Genomic DNA, 18,392 nt, shown 5'->3' with positions numbered 1-18,392 from the left:
ATAGCTAAGGTCTTAGACTCGTGCTCTGGCCTAATGATTAAGGTTTTAACTCTTACTCTGCCCTACTGGTTAAGGTCTTAACTCTTACTCTGGCCTAATAGCTAAGGTCTTAGACTCGTACTCTGGCCTAATGGTTAAGGTCTTAACTCTTACTCTGGCCTAATAGCTAAGGTCTTAAACTCGTACTATGGCCTACAGGTTAAGGTCTTAACTCTTACTCTTGCCTACTGGTTAAGGTCTTAACTCTTACTCTGGCCTACTAGCTAAGGTCTTAGACTCGTACTCTGGCCTGATGGTTAAGGTCTTAACTCTTACTCTGGCCTAATAGCTAAGGTCTTAACTCTTACTCTGGCCTAATGGTTAAGGTCTTAACTTTTACTCTGGCCTAATAGCTAAGGTCTTAGACTCTTACTCTGGCCTAATAGCTAAGGTTTTAACTCTTACTCTGGCCTAATAGCTAAGGTCTTAACTTGTACTCTGGCCTAATGGTTAAGGTCTTAACTTGTACTCTGGCCTAATGGTCAAGGTCTTAACTCTTACTCTGGCCTAATATCTAAGGTCTTAAACTCGTACTATGGCCTACTGGTTAAGGTCTTAACTCTTAGTCTGGCCTTATGGTTAAGGTCTTAACTCTTACTCTGGGCTAATAGCTAAGGTCTTAGACTCTTACTCTGGCCTAATAGCTAAGGTCTTAACTCTTACTCTGGCCTAATAGCTAAGGTCTTAGACTCATACTATGGCCTAATGGTTAAGGTCTTAACTTTTACTCTGGCCTACTGGTTAAGGTCTTAACTCTTACTCTGGCCTACTGGTTAAGGTCTTAAGTCTTACTCTGGCCTAATAGCTAAGGTCTTAGGCTCGTACTATGGCCTAATGGTTAAGGTTTTAACTCTTACTCTGGCCTACTGGTTAACGTCTTAACTTTTACTCTGGCCTGCTGGTTAATGTCTTAACTCTTACTCTGGCCTAATAGCTAAGGTCTTAGACTCGTACTATGGCCTAATGGTTAAGGTCTTAACTCTTACTCTGGCCTAATAGCTAAGGTCTTAACTCTTACTCTGGCCTAATAGCTAAGGTCTTAGACTCGTACTCTGCCCTAATGGTTAAGGTCTTAACTCTTACTCTGGCCTAATAGCTAAGGTCTTAGACTCGTGCTCTGGCCTAATGATTAAGGTTTTAACTCTTACTCTGCCCTACTGGTTAAGGTCTTAACTCTTACTCTGGCCTAATAGCTAAGGTCTTAGACTCGTACTCTGGCCTAATGGTTAAGGTCTTAACTCTTACTCTGGCCTAATAGCTAAGGTCTTAGAATCGTACTCTGGCCTAAAGGTTAAGGTCTTAACTCTTACTCTGGCCTAATAGCTAAGGTCTTAGACTCATACTCTGGCCTAATAGCTAAGGTCTTAGACTCGTACTCTGGCCTAATGGCTAAGGTCTTAACTCTTACTCTGGCCTAATAGCTAAGGTCTTAGACTTGTACTATGGCCTACAGGTAAAGGTCTTAACTCTTACTCTGGCCTACTGGTTAAGGTCTTAACTCTTACTCTGGCCTAATAGCTAAGGTCTTAGACTCGTACTCCGGCCTACTGGTTAAGGTCATAACTCTTAGTCTGGCCTTATGGTTAAGGTCTTAACTCTTACTCTGGGCGAATAGCTAAGGTCTTAGACTCTTACTCTGGCCTAATAGCTAAGGTCTTAACTCTTACTCTGGCCTAATAGCTAAGGTCTTAGACTCGTACTCTGGCCTAATGGTTAAGGTCTTAACTTTTACTCTGGCCTACTGGTTAAGGTCTTAACTCTTACTCTGGCCTACTGGTTAAGGTCTTAAGTCTTACTCTGGCCTAATAGCTAAGGTCTTAGGCTCGTACTCTGGCCTAATGGTTAAGGTCTTAACTCTTACTCTGGCCTACTGGTTAAGGTCTTAACTTTTACTCTGGCCTGCTGGTTAAGGTCTTAACTTTTACTCTGGCCTAATAGCTAAGGTCTTAGACTTGTACTATGGCCTACAGGTTAAGGTCTTAACTTTTACTCTGGCCTGCTGGTTAAGGTCTTAACTCTTACTCTGGCCTAATAGCTAAGGTCTTAGACTTGTACTATGGCCTAATGGTTAAGGTCTTAACTCTTACTCTGGACTAATAGCTAAGGTCTTAGACTCGTACTATGTCCTAATGGTTAAGGTCTTAACTCTTACTCTGGCCTAATAGCTAAGGTCTTAACTTTTAGTCTGGCCTAATAGCTAAGGTCTTAGACTCGTACTCTGGCCTAATGGTTAAGGTCTTAACTCTTAGTCTGGCCTAATAGCTAAGGTCTTAGACTTGTACTCTGGCCTACTGGTTAAGGTCTTAACTCTTACTCTGGTCTAATAGCTATGGTCTTAACCCTTACTCTGGCCTAATAGCTAAGGTCTTAGACTCGTACTATGGTCTAATGGTTAAGGTCTTAACTCTTACTCTGGCCTAATAGCTAAGGTCTTAACTCTTACTCTGGCCTAATAGCTAAGGTCTTAGACTTGTACTTTGCCCTAATGGTTAAGGTCTTAACTCTTACTCTGGCCTAATAGCTAAGGTCTTAGACTCGTGCTCTGACCTAATGATTAAGGTTTTAACTCTTACTCTGCCCTACTGGTTAAGGTCTTAACTCTTACTCTGGCCTAATAGCTAAGATCTTAGGCTCGTACTCTGGCCTAATGGTTAAGGTCTTAACTCTTACTCTGGCCTAATAGCTAAGGTCTTAGAATCGTACTCTGGCCTAAAGGTTAAGGTCTTAACTCGTACTCTGGCCTAATAGCTAAGGTCTTAATTCTTACTCTGGCCTAATAGCTAAGGTCTTAGACTCGTACTCTGGCCTAATGGTTAAGGTCTTAACTCTTACTCTGGCCTAATAGCTAAGGTCTTAACTCTTACTCTGGCCTAATAGCTAAGGTCTTTGACTCATACTCTGGCCTAATGGTTAAGGTCTTAACTCTTACTCTGGCCTAATAGCTAAGGTCTTAGACTCATACTCTGGCCTAATAGCTAAGGTCTTAGACTCGTACTCTGGCCTAATGGTTAAGGTCTTAACTCTTACTCTGGCCTACAGGTAAAGGTCTTAACTCTTACTCTGGCCTACTGGTTAAGGTCTTAACTCTTACTCTGGCCTAATAGCTAAGGTCTTAGACTCGTACTCCGGCCTACTGGTTAAGGTCTTAACTCTTACTCTGGCCTAATAGCTAAGGTCTTAACTCTTACTCTGGCCTAATAGCTAAGGTCTTAGACTCGTACTTTGGCCTAATGGTTAAGGTCTTAACTCTTACTCTGGCCTAATAGCTAAGGCCTTAGACTCGTACTCTGGCCTAAAGGTTAAGGTCTTAACTCTTACTCTGGCCTAATAGCTAAGGTCTTAACTCTTACTCTGGCCTAATAGCTAAGGTCTTAACTCTTACTCTGGCCTAATAGCTAAGGCCTTAGACTCGTACTCTGGCCTAAAGGTTAAGGTCTTACCTCTTACTCTGGCCTAATAGCTAAGGTCTTAACTCTTACTCTGGCCTAATAGCTAAGGTCTTAGACTCGTACTCTGGCCTAATGGTTAAGGTATTAACTCTTACTCTGGCCTAATAGCTAAGGTCTTAAATTCATAGTCGGGCCTAATGGTTAAGGTCTTAACTCTTACTCTGGCCTAATAGCTAAGGTTTTTACTCTTACTCTGGCCTAATAGCTAAGGTCTTAGACTCGTACTCTGGCCTAATGGTTAAGGTCTTAACTCTTAGTCTGTCCTAATAGTTAAGGTCTTAACTCTTACTCTGGCCTATTAGCTAAGGTCTTAGACTCGTACTCTGGCCTGATAGCTAAGGTCTTAGACTCGTACTCTGGCCTAATGGTTAAGGTCTTAACTCTTACTCTGGCCTAATAGCGAAGGTCGTAGACTCGTACTCTGGCCTAATGGTTAAGGTCTTAACTCTTACTCTGGCCTAATAGCTAAGGTCTTAGACTCATACTCTGGCCTAATGGTTAAGGTTGTAACTCTTACTCTGGCCTACTGGTTAAGGTCTTAACCCTTACTCTGGCATAATAGCTAAGGTCTTAACTCTTACTCTGGCATAATAGCTAAGGTCTTAGACTCGTACTATGGCCTACAGGTTAAGGTCTTAACTCTTACTTTGACCTAATGGTTAAGGTCTTAACTCTTACTCTGGCCTAATAGCTAGGTCTTAGACTCGTACTATGGCCTACTGGTTAAGGTCTTAACTCTTAGTCTGGCCTTATGGTTAAGGTCTTAACTCTTACTCTGGGCTAATAGCTAAGGTCTTAACTCTTACTCTGGCCTAATAGCTAAGGTCTTAGACTCGTACTCTGGCCTAATGGTTAAGGTCTTAACTTTTACTCTGGCCTACTGGTTAAGGTCTTAACTCTGACTCTGGACTACTGGTTAGGGTCTTAAGTCTTACTCTGGCCTAATAGCTAAGGTCTTAGGCTCGTACTATTGCCTAATGGTTAAGGTTTTAACTCTTACTCTGGCCTACTGGTTAAGGTCTTACCTTTTACTCTGGCCTGCTGGTTAAGGTCTTAACTCTTACTCTGGCCTAATAGCTAAGGTCTTAGACTTGTACTATGGCCTACAGGTTAAGGTCTTAACTCTTACTCTGGCCTACAGGTTAAGGTCTTAACTCTTACTCTGGCCTACTAGTTTAAGTCTTAACTCTTACTATGGCCTGATAGCTAAGGTCTTAGACTCGTACTATGGCCTAATGGTTAAGGTCTTAACTCTTACTCTGGCCTAATAGCTAAGGTCTTAACTCTTACTCTGGCCTAATAGCTAAGGTCTTAGACTCGTACTATGGCCTAATGGTTAAGGTCTTAACTCTTACTCTGGCCTACTGATTAAGGTCTGAACTCTTACTCTGGCCTAATAGCTAAGGTCTTAGACTCGTACTCTGGCCTAATAGCTAAGGTCTTAGACTCGTACTCTGGCCTACTGGTTAAGGTCTTAACTCTTACTCTGGCCTAATAGCTAAGGTCTTAACTCTTACTCTGGCCTAATAGCTAAGGTCTTAGACTCGTACTCTGGCCTAATGGTTAAGGTCTTAACTCTTACTCTGGCCTAATAGCTAAGGTCTTAGACTCGTACTCTGGCCTAATAGCTAAGGTCTTAGACTCGTACTCAGGCCAGAGTAAGAGTTAAGACCTTAACCAGTAGGCCAAATAGCTACGGTCTTAACTCTTACTCTGGCCTAATAGCTAAGGTCTTAGACTCGTACTATGGCCTAATGGTTAAGGTCTTAACTCTTACTCTGGCCTACTGGTTAAGGTCTGAACTCTTACTCTGGCCTAATAGCTAAGGTCTTAGACTCGTACTCTGGCCTAATGGTTAAGGTCTTAACTCTTACTCTGGCCTACAGGTTAAGGTCTTAACTCTTACTCTGGCCTACTAGTTAAGGTCTTAACTCTTACTCTGGCCTAATAGCTAAGGTCTTAGACACATACTATGGCCTAATGGTTAAGGTCTTAACTCTTACTCTGGCCTAATAGCTAAGGTCTTAACTTTTAGTCTGGCCTAATAGCTAAGGTCTTAGACTCGTACTCTGGCCTAATGGTTAAGGTCTTAACTCTTACTCTGGCCTAATAGCTAAGGTCTTAGACTAGTACTATGGCCTACAGGTTAAGGTCTTAACTCTTACTCTGGCCTACTGGTTAAAGTCTTAACTCTTACTCTGGCCTAATAGCTAAGGTTTTAACTCTCACTCTGGCCTAATAGCTAAGGTCTTAGCCTCGTACTCTGGCCTAATGGTTAAGGTCTTAACTCGTACTCTGGCCTAATGGTTAAGGTCTTAACTCTTACTCTGGCCTAATAGCTAAGGTCTTAGACTCGTACTATGGCCTACTCATTAAGGTCTTAACTCTTAGTCTGGCCTCATGGTTAAGGTCTTAACTCTTACTCTGGGCTAATAGCTAAGGTCTTAGACTCTTACTCTGGCCTAATAGCTAAGGTCTTAGACTCGTGCTCTGGCCTAATGATTAAGGTTTTAACTCTTACTCTGACTTACTGGTTAAGGTCTTAACTCTTACTCTGGCCTAATAGCTAAGGTCTTAGAATCGTACTCTGGCCTAAAGGTTAAGGTCTTAACTCTTACTCTGGCCTAATAGCTAAGGTCTTAATTCTTACTCTGGCCTATTAGCTAAGGTCTTAGACTCGTACTCTGGCCTAATGGTTAAGGTCTTAACTCTTACTCTGGCCTAATAGCTAAGGTCTTAACTCTTACTCTGGCCTAATAGCTAAGGTCTTTGACTCATACTCTGGCCTAATGGTTAAGGACTTAACTCTTACTCTGGCCTAATAGCTAAGGTCTTAGACTCATACTCTGGCCTAATAGCTAAGGTCTTAGACTCGTACTCTGGCCTAATGGTTAAGGTCTTAACTCTTACTCTGGCCTAATAGCTAAGATCTTAGACTCGTACTCTGGCCTAATGGTTAAGGTCTTAACTCTTACTCTGGCATAATAGCTAAGGTCTTAGACTCGTACTTGGGCCTAATGGTTAAGGTCTTAACTCTTACTCTGGCCTACTGGTTAAGGTCTTAACTCTTACTCTGGCCTAATAGCTAAGGTCTTAGACTCGAACTCTGGCCTAATGGTTAAGGTCTGAACTCTTACTCTGGCCTAATAGCTAAGGTCTTACATTCATACTCTGGCCTAATGGTTAAGGTCTTAACTCTTACTCTGGCCTAATAGCTAAGGTTTTTTCTCTTACTCTGGCCTAATAGCTAAGGTCTTAGACTCGTACTCTGGCCTAATGGTTAAGGTCTTAACTCTTAGTCTGTCCTAATAGTTAAGGTCTTAACTCTTACTCGGGCCTATTAGCTAAGGTCTTAGACTCGCACTCTGGCATAATAGCTAAGGTCTTAACTCTTACTCTGGCATAATAGCTAAGGTATTAGACTCGTACTATGGCCTAGATGTTAAGGTCTTAACTCTTACTCTGGCCTACTGGTTAAGGTCTTAACTCTTACTCTGGCCTACTAGCTAAGGTCTTAGACTCGTACTCTGGCCTAATGGTTAAGGTCTTAACTCTTACTCTGGCCTAATAGCTAAGGTCTTAACTCTTACTCTGGCCTAATGGTTAAGGTATTAACTTTTACTCTGGCCTAATAGCTAAGGTCTTAGACTCTTACTCTGGCCTAATAGCTAAGGTTTTAACTCTTACTCTGGCCTAATAGCTAAGGTCTTAGACTCGTACTCTGGCCTAATGGTTAAGGTCTTAACTCGTACTCTGGCCTAATGGTTAAGGTCTTAACTCGTACTCTGGCCTAATAGCTAAGGTCTTAGACTCGTACTATGGCCTACTGGTTAAGGTCTTAACTCTTAGTCTGGCCTTATGGTTAAGGTCTTAACTCTTACTCTGGGCTAATAGCTAAGGTCTTAACTCTTACTCTGGCCTAATAGCTAAGGTCTTAGACTCGTACTCTGGCCTAATGGTTAAGGTCTTAACTTTTAATCTGGCCTACTGGTTAAGGTCTTAACTCTGACTCTGGCCTACTGGTTAGGGTCTTAAGTCTTACTCTGGCCTAATAGCTAAGGTCTTAGGCTCGTACTATTGCCTAATGGTTAAGGTTTTAACTCTTACTCTGGCCTACTGGTTAAGGTCTTAACTTTTACTCTGGCCTGCTGGTTAAGGTCTTAACTCTTACTCTGGCCTAATAGCTAAGGTCTTAGACTTGTACTATGGCCTACAGGTTAAGGTCTTAACTCTTACTCTGGCCTACAGGTTAAGGTCTTAACTCTTACTCTGGCCTACTGGTTTAAGTCTTAACTCTTACTATGGCCTAATAGCTAAGGTCTTAGACTCGTACTATGGCCTAATGGTTAAGTTCTTAACTCTTACTCTGGCCTAATAGCTAAGGTCTTAACTCGTACTCTGGCCTAATAGCTAAGGTCTTAGACTCGTACTCTGCCCTAATGGTTAAGGTCTTAACTCTTACTCTGGCCTAATAGGTAAGGTCTTAGACTCATACTCTGGCCTAATGGTTAAGGTCGTAACTCTTACTCTGGCCTACTGGTTAAGGTCTTAACCCTTACTCTGGCATAATAGCTAAGGTCTTAACTCTTACTCTGGCATAATAGCTAAGGTATTAGACTCGTACTATGGCCTACAGGTTAAGGTCTTAACTCTTACTCTGGCCTACTGGTTAAGGTCTTAACTCTTACTCTGGCCTACTAGCTAAGGTCTTAGACTCGTACTCTGGCCTAATGGTTAAGGTCTTAACTCTTACTCTGGCCTAATAGCTAAGGTCTTAACTCTTACTCTGGCCTAATGGTTAAGGTCTTAACTTTTACTCTGGCCTAATAGCTAAGGTCTTAGACTCTTACTCTGGCCTAATAGCTAAGGTTTTAACTCTTACTCTGGCCTAATAGCTAAGGTCTTAGACTCGTACTCTGGCCTAATGGTTAAGGTCTTAACTCATACTCTGGCCTAATGGTTAAGGTCTTAACTCTTACTCTGGCCTAATAGCTAAGGTCTTAGACTCGTACTATGGCCTACTGGTTAAGGTCTTAACTCTTAGTCTGGCCTTATGGTTAAGGTCTTAACTCTTACTCTGGGCTAATAGCTAAGGTCTTAACTCTTACTCTGGCCTAATAGCTAAGGTCTTAGACTCGTAATCTGGCCTAATGGTTAAGGTCTTAACTTTTAATCTGGCCTACTGGTTAAGGTCTTAACTCTTACTCTGGCCTACTGGTTAGGGTCTTAAGTCTTACTCTGGCCTAATAGCTAAGGTCTTAGGCTCGTACTATTGCCTAATGGTTAAGGTTTTAACTCTTACTCTGGCCTACTGGATAAGGTCTTAACTTTTACTCTGGCCTGCTGGTTAAGGTCTTAACTCTTACTCTGGCCTAATAGCTAAGGTCTTAGACTTGTACTATGGCCTACAGGTTAAGGTCTTAACTCTTACTCTGGCCTACAGGTTAAGGTCTTAACTCTTACTCTGGCCTACTGGTTTAAGTCTTAACTCTTACTCTGGCCTAATAGCTAAGGTCTTAGACTCGTACTATGGCCTAATGGTTAAGGTCTTAACTCTTACTCTGGCCTAATAGCTAAGGTCTTAACTCTTACTCTGGCCTAATAACTAAGGTCTTAGACTCATACTCTGCCCTAATGGTTAAGGTCTTAACTCTTACTCTGGCCTAATAGCTAAGGTCTTAACTCTTACTCTGGCATAATAGCTAAGGTCTTAGACTCGTACTCTGGCCTAATAGCTAAGGTCTTAGACTCGTACTCTGGCCTACTGGTTAAGGTCTTAACTCTTACTCTGGCCTAATAGCTAAGGTCTTAACTCTTACTCTGGCCTAATAGCTAAGGTCTTAGACTCGTACTCTGACCTAATGGTTAAGGTCTTAACTCTTACTCTGGCCTAATAGCTAAGGTCTTAGACTCGTACTCTGGCCTAATAGCTAAGGTCTTAGACTCGTACTCAGGCCAGAGTAAGAGTTAAGACCTTAACCAGTAGGCCAAATAGCTAAGGTCTTAACTCTTACTCTGGCCTAATAGCTAAGGTCTTAGACTCGTACTATGGCCTAATGGTTAAGGTCTTAACTCTTACTCTGGCCTACTGGTTAAGGTCTGAACTCTTACTCTGGCCTAATAGCTAAGGTCTTAGACTCGTACTCTGGCCTAATGGTTAAGGTCTTAACTTTTACTCTGGCCTACTGGTTAAGGTCTTAACTCTTACTCTGGCCTACTGGTTAAGGTCTTAAGTCTTACTCTGGCCTAATAGCTAAGGTCTTAGGCTCGTACTCTGGCCTAATGGTTAAGGTCTTAACTCTTACTCTGGCCTACTGGTTAAGGTCTTAACTTTTACTCTGGCCTGCTGGTTAAGGTCTTAACTCTTACTCTGGCCTAATAGCTAAGGTCTTAGACTTGTACTATGGCCTACAGGTTAAGGTCTTAACTTTTACTCTGGCCTGCTGGTTAAGGTCTTAACTCTTACTCTGGCCTAATAGCTAAGGTCTTAGACTTGTACTATGGCCTAATGGTTAAGGTCTTAACTCTTACTCTGGACTAATAGCTAAGGTCTTAGACTCGTACTATGGCCTAATGGTTAAGGTCTTAACTCTTACTCTGGCCTAATAGCTAAGGTCTTAACTTTTAGTCTGGCCTAATAGCTAAGGTCTTAGACTCGTACTCTGGCCTAATGGTTAAGGTCTTAACTCTTAGTCTGGCCTAATAGCTAAGGTCTTAGACTTGTACTCTGGCCTACTGGTTAAGGTCTTAACTCTTACTCTGGTCTAATAGCTATGGTCTTAACCCTTACTCTGGCCTAATAGCTAAGGTCTTAGACTCGTACTATGGTCTAATGGTTAAGGTCTTAACTCTTACTCTGGCCTAATAGCTAAGGTCTTAACTCTTACTCTGGCCTAATAGCTAAGATCTTAGACTCGTACTCTGGCCTAATGGTTAAGGTCTTAACTCTTACTCTGGCCTAATACCTCAGGTCTTAGAATCGTACTCTGGCCTAAAGGTTAAGGTCTTAACTCGTACTCTGGCCTAATAGCTAAGGTCTTAATTCTTACTCTGGCCTAATAGCTAAGGTCTTAGAATTGTACTCTGGCCTAAAGGTTAAGGTCTTAGACTCGTACTCTGGCCTAATGGTTAAGGTCTTAACTCTTACTCTGGCCTAATAGCTAAGGTCTTAACTCTTACTCTGGCCTAATAGCTAAGGTCTTTGACTCATACTCTGGCCTAATGGTTAAGGTCTTAACCCTTACTCTGGCCTAATAGCTAAGGTCTTAGACTCATACTCTGGCCTAATAGCTAAGGTCTTAGACTCGTACTCTGGCCTAATGGTTAAGGTCTTAACTCTTACTCTGGCCTACAGGTAAAGGTCTTAACTCTTACTCTGGCCTACTGGTTAAGGTCTTAACTCTTACTCTGGCCTAATAACTAAGGTCTTAGACTCGTACTCCGGCCTACTGGTTAAGGTCTTAACTCTTACTCTGGCCTAATAGCTAAGGTCTTAACTCTTACTCTGGCCTAATAGCTAAGGTCTTAGACTCGTACTATGGCCTAATGGTTAAGGTCTTAACTCTTACTCTGGCCTAATAGCTAAGGCCTTAGACTCGTACTCTGGCCTAAAGGTTAAGGTCTTAACTCTTACTCTGGCCTAATAGCTAAGGTCTTAACTCTTACTCTGGCCTAATAGCTAAGGTCTTAACTCTTACTCTGGCCTAATAGCTAAGGCCTTAGACTCGTACTCTGGCCTAAAGGTTAAGGTCTTACCTCTTACTCTGGCCTAATAGCTAAGGTCTTAACTCTTACTCTGGCCTAATAGCTAAGGTCTTAGACTCGTACTCTGGCCTAATGGTTAAGGTATTAACTCTTACTCTGGCCTAATAGCTAAGGTCTTAAATTCATAGTCGGGCCTAATGGTTAAGGTCTTAACTCTTACTCTGGCCTAATAGCTAAGGTTTTTACTCTTACTCTGGCCTAATAGCTAAGGTCTTAGACTCGTACTCTGGCCTAATGGTTAAGGTCTTAACTCTTAGTCTGTCCTAATAGTTAAGGTCTTAACTCTTACTCTGGCCTATTAGCTAAGGTCTTAGACTCGTACTCTGGCCTAATGGTTAAGGTTTTAACTCTTACTCTGGCCTAATAGCTAAGGTCTTAGACTCGTACTCTGGCCTGATAGCTAAGGTCTTAGACTCGTACTCTGGCCTAATGGTTAAGGTCTTAACTCTTACTCTGGCCTAATAGCGAAGGTCGTAGACTCGTACTCTGGCCTAATGGTTAAGGTCTTAACTCTTACTCTGGCCTAATAGCTAAGGTCTTAGACTCATACTCTGGCCTAATGGTTAAGGTTGTAACTCTTACTCTGGCCTACTGGTTAAGGTCTTAACCCTTACTCTGGCATAATAGCTAAGGTCTTAACTATTACTCTGGCATAATAGCTAAGGTCTTAGACTCGTACTATGGCCTACAGGTTAAGGTCTTAACTCTTACTTTGACCTAATGGTTAAGGTCTTAACTCTTACTCTGGCCTACTAGCTAAGGTCTTAGACTCGTACTCTGGCCTAATGGTTAAGGTCTTAACTCTTACTCTGGCCTAATAGCTAAGGTCTTAACTCTTACTCTGGCCTAATGGTTAAGGTCTTAACTTTTACTCTGGCCTAATAGCTAAGGTCTTAGACTCTTACTCTGGCCTAATAGCTAAGGTTTTAACTCTTACTCTGACCTAATAGCTAAGGTCTTAGACTTGTACTCTGGCCTAATGGTTAAGGTCTTAACTCTTACTCTGGCCTAATAGCTAAGGTCTTAACTCTTAGTCTGGCCTAATAGCTAAGGTCGTAGACCCGTACTCTGGCCTAATGGTTAAGGTCTTAACTCTTACTCTGGCCTAATAGCTAAGGTCTTAGACTCGTACTATGGCCTACTGGTTAAGGTCTTAACTCTTAGTCTGGCCTAATGGTTAAGGTCTTAACTCTTAATCTGGCCTAATAGCTAAGGTCTTAGACTTGTACTCTGGCCTAATAGCTAAGGTCTTAACTCTTACTCTGGCCTAATAGCTAAGGTCTTAGACTCGTACTCTGGCCTAATGGTTAAGGTCTTAACTTTTACTCTGGCCTACTGGTTAAAGTCTTAACTCTTACTCTGGCCTATTGGTTAAGGTCTTAACTCTTACTCTGGCCTAATAGCTAAGGTCTTAGGCTCGTACTTTGGCCTAATGTTTAAGGTCTTAACTCTTACTCTGGCCTACTGGTTAAGGTCTTAACTTTTACTCTGGCCTGCTGGTTAAGGTCTTAACTCTTACTCTGGCCTAATAGCTAAGGTCTTAGACTTGTACTATGGCCTACAGGTTAAGGTCTTAACTCTTACTCTGGCCTAATAGCTAAGGTCTTAACTTTTAGTCTGGCCTAACAGCTAAGGTCTTAGACTCGTACTCTGGCCTAATGGTTAAGGTCTTAACTCTTAGTCTGGCCTAATAGCTAAGGTCTTAGACTTGTACTCTGGCCTACTGGTTAAGGTCTTAACTCTTACTCTGGTCTAATAGCTATGGTCTTAACCCTTACTCTGGCCTAATAGCTAAGGTCTTAGACTCGTACTATGGTCTAATGGTTAAGGTCTTAACTCTTACTCTGGCCTAATAGCTAAGGTCTTAACTCTTACTCTGGCCTAATAGCTAAGATCTTAGACTCGTACTCTGGCCTAATGGTTAAGGTCTTAACTCTTACTCTGGCCTAATACCTCAGGTCTTAGAATCGTACTCTGGCCTAAAGGTTAAGGTCTTAACTCGTACTCTGGCCTAATAGCTAAGGTCTTAATTCTTACTCTGGCCTAATAGCTAAGGTCTTAGAATCGTACTCTGGCCTAAAGGTTAAGGTCTTAGACTCGTACTCTGGCCTAATGGTTAAGGTCTTAACTCTTACTCTGGCCTAATAGCTAAGGTCTTAACTCTTACTCTGGCCTAATAGCTAAGGTCTTTGACTCATACTCTGGCCTAATGGTTAAGGTCTTAACCCTTACTCTGGCCTAATAGCTAAGGTCTTAGACTCATACTCTGGCCTAATAGCTAAGGTCTTAGACTCGTACTCTGGCCTAATGGTTAAGGTCTTAACTCTTACTCTGGCCTACAGGTAAAGGTCTTAACTCTTACTCTGGCCTACTGGTTAAGGTCTTAACTCTTACTCTGGCCTAATAACTAAGGTCTTAGACTCGTACTCCGGCCTACTGGTTAAGGTCTTAACTCTTACTCTGGCCTAATAGCTAAGGTCTTAACTCTTACTCTGGCCTAATAGCTAAGGTCTTAGACTCGTACTATGGCCTAATGGTTAAGGTCTTAACTCTTACTCTGGCCTAATAGCTAAGGCCTTAGACTCGTACTCTGGCCTAAAGGTTAAGGTCTTAACTCTTACTCTGGCCTAATAGCTAAGGTCTTAACTCTTACTCTGGCCTAATAGCTAAGGTCTTAACTCTTACTCTGGCCTAATAGCTAAGGCCTTAGACTCGTACTCTGGCCTAAAGGTTAAGGTCTTACCTCTTACTCTGGCCTAATAGCTAAGGTCTTAACTCTTACTCTGGCCTAATAGCTAAGGTCTTAGACTCGTACTCTGGCCTAATGGTTAAGGTATTAACTCTTACTCTGGCCTAATAGCTAAGGTCTTAAATTCATAGTCGGGCCTAATGGTTAAGGTCTTAACTCTTACTCTGGCCTAATAGCTAAGGTTTTTACTCTTACTCTGGCCTAATAGCTAAGGTCTTAGACTCGTACTCTGGCCTAATGGTTAAGGTCTTAACTCTTAGTCTGTCCTAATAGTTAAGGTCTTAACTCTTACTCTGGCCTATTAGCTAAGGTCTTAGACTCGTACTCTGGCCTAATGGTTAAGGTTTTAACTCTTACTCTGGCCTAATAGCTAAGGTCTTAGACTCGTACTCTGGCCTGATAGCTAAGGTCTTAGACTCGTACTCTGGCCTAATGGTTAAGGTCTTAACTCTTACTCTGGCCTAATAGCGAAGGTCGTAGACTCGTACTCTGGCCTAATGGTTAAGGTCTTAACTCTTACTCTGGCCTAATAGCTAAGGTCTTAGACTCATACTCTGGCCTAATGGTTAAGGTTGTAACTCTTACTCTGGCCTACTGGTTAAGGTCTTAACCCTTACTCTGGCATAATAGCTAAGGTCTTAACTATTACTCTGGCATAATAGCTAAGGTCTTAGACTCGTACTATGGCCTACAGGTTAAGGTCTTAACTCTTACTTTGACCTAATGGTTAAGGTCTTAACTCTTACTCTGGCCTACTAGCTAAGGTCTTAGACTCGTACTCTGGCCTAATGGTTAAGGTCTTAACTCTTACTCTGGCCTAATAGCTAAGGTCTTAACTCTTACTCTGGCCTAATGGTTAAGGTCTTAACTTTTACTCTGGCCTAATAGCTAAGGTCTTAGACTCTTACTCTGGCCTAATAGCTAAGGTTTTAACTCTTACTCTGACCTAATAGCTAAGGTCTTAGACTTGTACTCTGGCCTAATGGTTAAGGTCTTAACTCTTACTCTGGCCTAATAGCTAAGGTCTTAACTCTTAGTCTGGCCTAATAGCTAAGGTCGTAGACCCGTACTCTGGCCTAATGGTTAAGGTCTTAACTCTTACTCTGGCCTAATAGCTAAGGTCTTAGACTCGTACTATGGCCTACTGGTTAAGGTCTTAACTCTTAGTCTGGCCTAATGGTTAAGGTCTTAACTCTTAATCTGGCCTAATAGCTAAGGTCTTAGACTTGTACTCTGGCCTAATAGCTAAGGTCTTAACTCTTACTCTGGCCTAATAGCTAAGGTCTTAGACTCGTACTCTGGCCTAATGGTTAAGGTCTTAACTTTTACTCTGGCCTACTGGTTAAAGTCTTAACTCTTACTCTGGCCTATTGGTTAAGGTCTTAACTCTTACTCTGGCCTAATAGCTAAGGTCTTAGGCTCGTACTTTGGCCTAATGTTTAAGGTCTTAACTCTTACTCTGGCCTACTGGTTAAGGTCTTAACTTTTACTCTGGCCTGCTGGTTAAGGTCTTAACTCTTACTCTGGCCTAATAGCTAAGGTCTTAGACTTGTACTATGGCCTACAGGTTAAGGTCTTAACTCTTACTCTGGCCTTCTGGTTTAAGTCTTAACTCTTGCTCCGGCCTAATAGCTAAGGTCTTAGACTCGTACTATGGCCTAATGGTAAAGGTCTTAACTCTTACTCTGGCCTAATAGCTAAGGTCTTAACTTTTACTCTGGCCTAATAGCTAAGGTCTTAGACTCGTACTCTGGCCTAATGGTTAAGGTCTAAACTCTTAGTCTGGCCTAATAGCTAAGGTCTTAGACTTGTACTCCCGGCCTACTGGTTAAGGTCTTAACTCTTACTCTGGTCTAATAGCTATGGTCTTAACCCTTACTCTGGCCTAATAGCTAAGGTCTTAGACTCGTACTATGGCCTAATGGTTAAGGTCTCAACTCTTACTCAGGCCTAATAGCTAAGGTCTTAACTCTTACTCTGGCCTAATAGCTAAGGTCTTAGACTCGTGCTCTGGCCTAATGATTAAGGTTTTAACTCTTACTCTGCCCTACTGGTTAAGGTCTTAACTCTTACTCTGGCCTAATAGCTAAGGTCTTAGACTCGTACTCTGGCCTAATTGTTAAGGTCTTAACTCTTACTCTGGCCTAATAGCTAAGGTCTTAGAATCGTACTCTGGCCTAAAGGTTAAGGTCTTAACTCTTACTCTGGCCTAATAGCTAAGGTCTTAATTCTTACTCTGGCCTAATAGCTAAGGTCTTAGGCTCGTACTCTGGCCTAATGGTTAAGGTCTTAACTCTTACTCTGGCCTAATAGCTAAGGTCTTAACTCTTACTCTGGCCTAATAGCTAAGGTCTTAGACTCGTACTATGGCCTAATGGTTAAGGTCTCAACTCTTACTCTGGCCTAATAGCTAAGGTCTTAACTCTTACTCTGGCCTAATAGCTAAGGTCTTAGACTCGTACTCTGACCTAATGGTTAAGGTCTTAACTCTTACTCTGGCCTAATAGCTAAGGTCTTAGACTCGTGCTCTGGCCTAATGATTAAGGTTTTAACTCTTACTCTGCCCTACTGGTTAAGGTCTTAACTCTTACTCTGGCCTAATAGCTAAGGTCTTAGACTCGTACTCTGGCCTAATGGTTAAGGTCTTAACTCTTACTCTGGCCTAATAGCTAAGGTCTTAGAATCGTACTCTGGCCTAAAGGTTAAGGTCTTAACTCTTACTCTGGCCTAATAGCTAAGGTCTTAATTCTTACTCTGGCCTAATAGCTAAGGTCTTAGGCTCGTACTCTGGCCTAATGGTTAAGGTCTTAACTCTTACTCTGGCCTAATAGCTAAGGTCTTAACTCTTACTCTGGCCTAATAGCTAAGGTCTTTGACTCGTACTCTGGCCTAATGGTTAAGGTCTTAAATCTTACTCTGGCCTAATAGCTAAGTGTGAGAAGTTGGCCTGGCATATGCTGTTCCTAGTTATAGGGACACCTTGCACCAGTCCAATTCGACTCCTATTGATGATAGGTTTAAGACAACCTTTAAAGAAAGCTATCCTAGTGGTAGCTGTGGAGAGCAGCCTTCAGGCTAAGTCTTGAAGGAGTGTTAAGCTTATTGTTTTACCATAATAACCTCTTGAATAACCAAATGAAAGAGTAGCCCACACAGGTATATATGTAAAATATATGTATTTATTCTAGACAGAATCCCACAGTCACTTTATGTGGCTAGTGGCAAAGTTACAATTCAAACAAGCATTTATAAACACAATAAATAGCACAGAAATCAATGGGCCCCAGGGGGGGACCAAACCATATACTAAAATAGTGGTATAAGAACCACGACAATTCTACAGGCAATGCCTAGGGCATTCAGGATCGCTTGCCCCTTCAGAATCCACCCACAGTTAAGAGGAAGGGGACCCACGGGAGACGCGTGCAGTGCAAAGAGCTGCTATCGGGATCGCTATGTTAGCCTATGGAGAATGTCGCGGTTGAATATTTAAAGTTAAAGGACACTTCTAGCAACAGTACAAAGTTAAGGCTTGAGACTTAAGGCTTTGGAGAGCCCACCACCACGGGAGTACCGAAGTACCACTGTTACCTGCCCCAGGGAAGCCGGGTGCATAGGTCGATTCTGGTGTCGGGTCGCGGGCTGATTCTCTATGGAAAAGTAGTCCAAACTGCTGCTAGCTGCGAGTGTCGCTGAAGTCGTGAAGATTGAAGTTGAAGAGAAGATAAAGATGGACCTGAAAGCAGAGGGGACAGAGTCTGGGTCACAGCAAGTGACCAGGGAGCTCACAGCAAGGAGCTCGTGGAAGTCGGGTGCTTCAGGTGTGGGAAGTACAGCTGGGCTCTGCAGTCACGGGCTCCGGGAGGCTTCAAGGAAGGCCAGCTTCTGGAGGGTGACTGTCCCACGTCGGCTGAGGGTCGCTGCGGTGTTAGTGTCCCGATTGGATCCACTAAGCCTTGGCAACCGCAACCCACGCAAGATAGACAAAGCAGATGCTGGTGCAGACCCACGAGGTCTGAGGGTGCTCTCTTTTGCAGGGAGCGTAGAGCAGGCCTGGAGCAACCAGGGGAACTCTTAGAAACAAAGATTGTCCTCCATCAGGGCCCACAAGTCGAGGGACAAGGGACCGCGGAAGGCAGCAAAATGGAGTGCGTAAAAGGGCTCCCACGGGCCACCGGAGCGGGCCAGGGAGCTGAGGGTCGGCACAAATGCTGCTGGATGGTTTGCTCAGAAATGGGCCAAAGCACAACTTCCCCACTGGTCGGGGTCGTGTGCTGGACAAGAGGTGGCCGGTGTCTCGGGGTATGCGGGGATCTCAACACCCACGTGGTCCAGGGTGCTCAGACTTGCTGGGCACGCTCACAGGACGCTGGGATGCACTGGAGACCCAC

Source organism: Triturus cristatus, chromosome 9 (genome assembly GCF_964204655.1).
Source record: "Triturus cristatus chromosome 9, aTriCri1.1, whole genome shotgun sequence".
In the NCBI taxonomy this organism is placed as follows: Eukaryota; Metazoa; Chordata; class Amphibia; order Caudata; family Salamandridae; genus Triturus; species Triturus cristatus.
The sequence above is the reverse complement of the archived record's forward strand: the minus strand, read 5'-3'. Positions refer to the sequence as shown.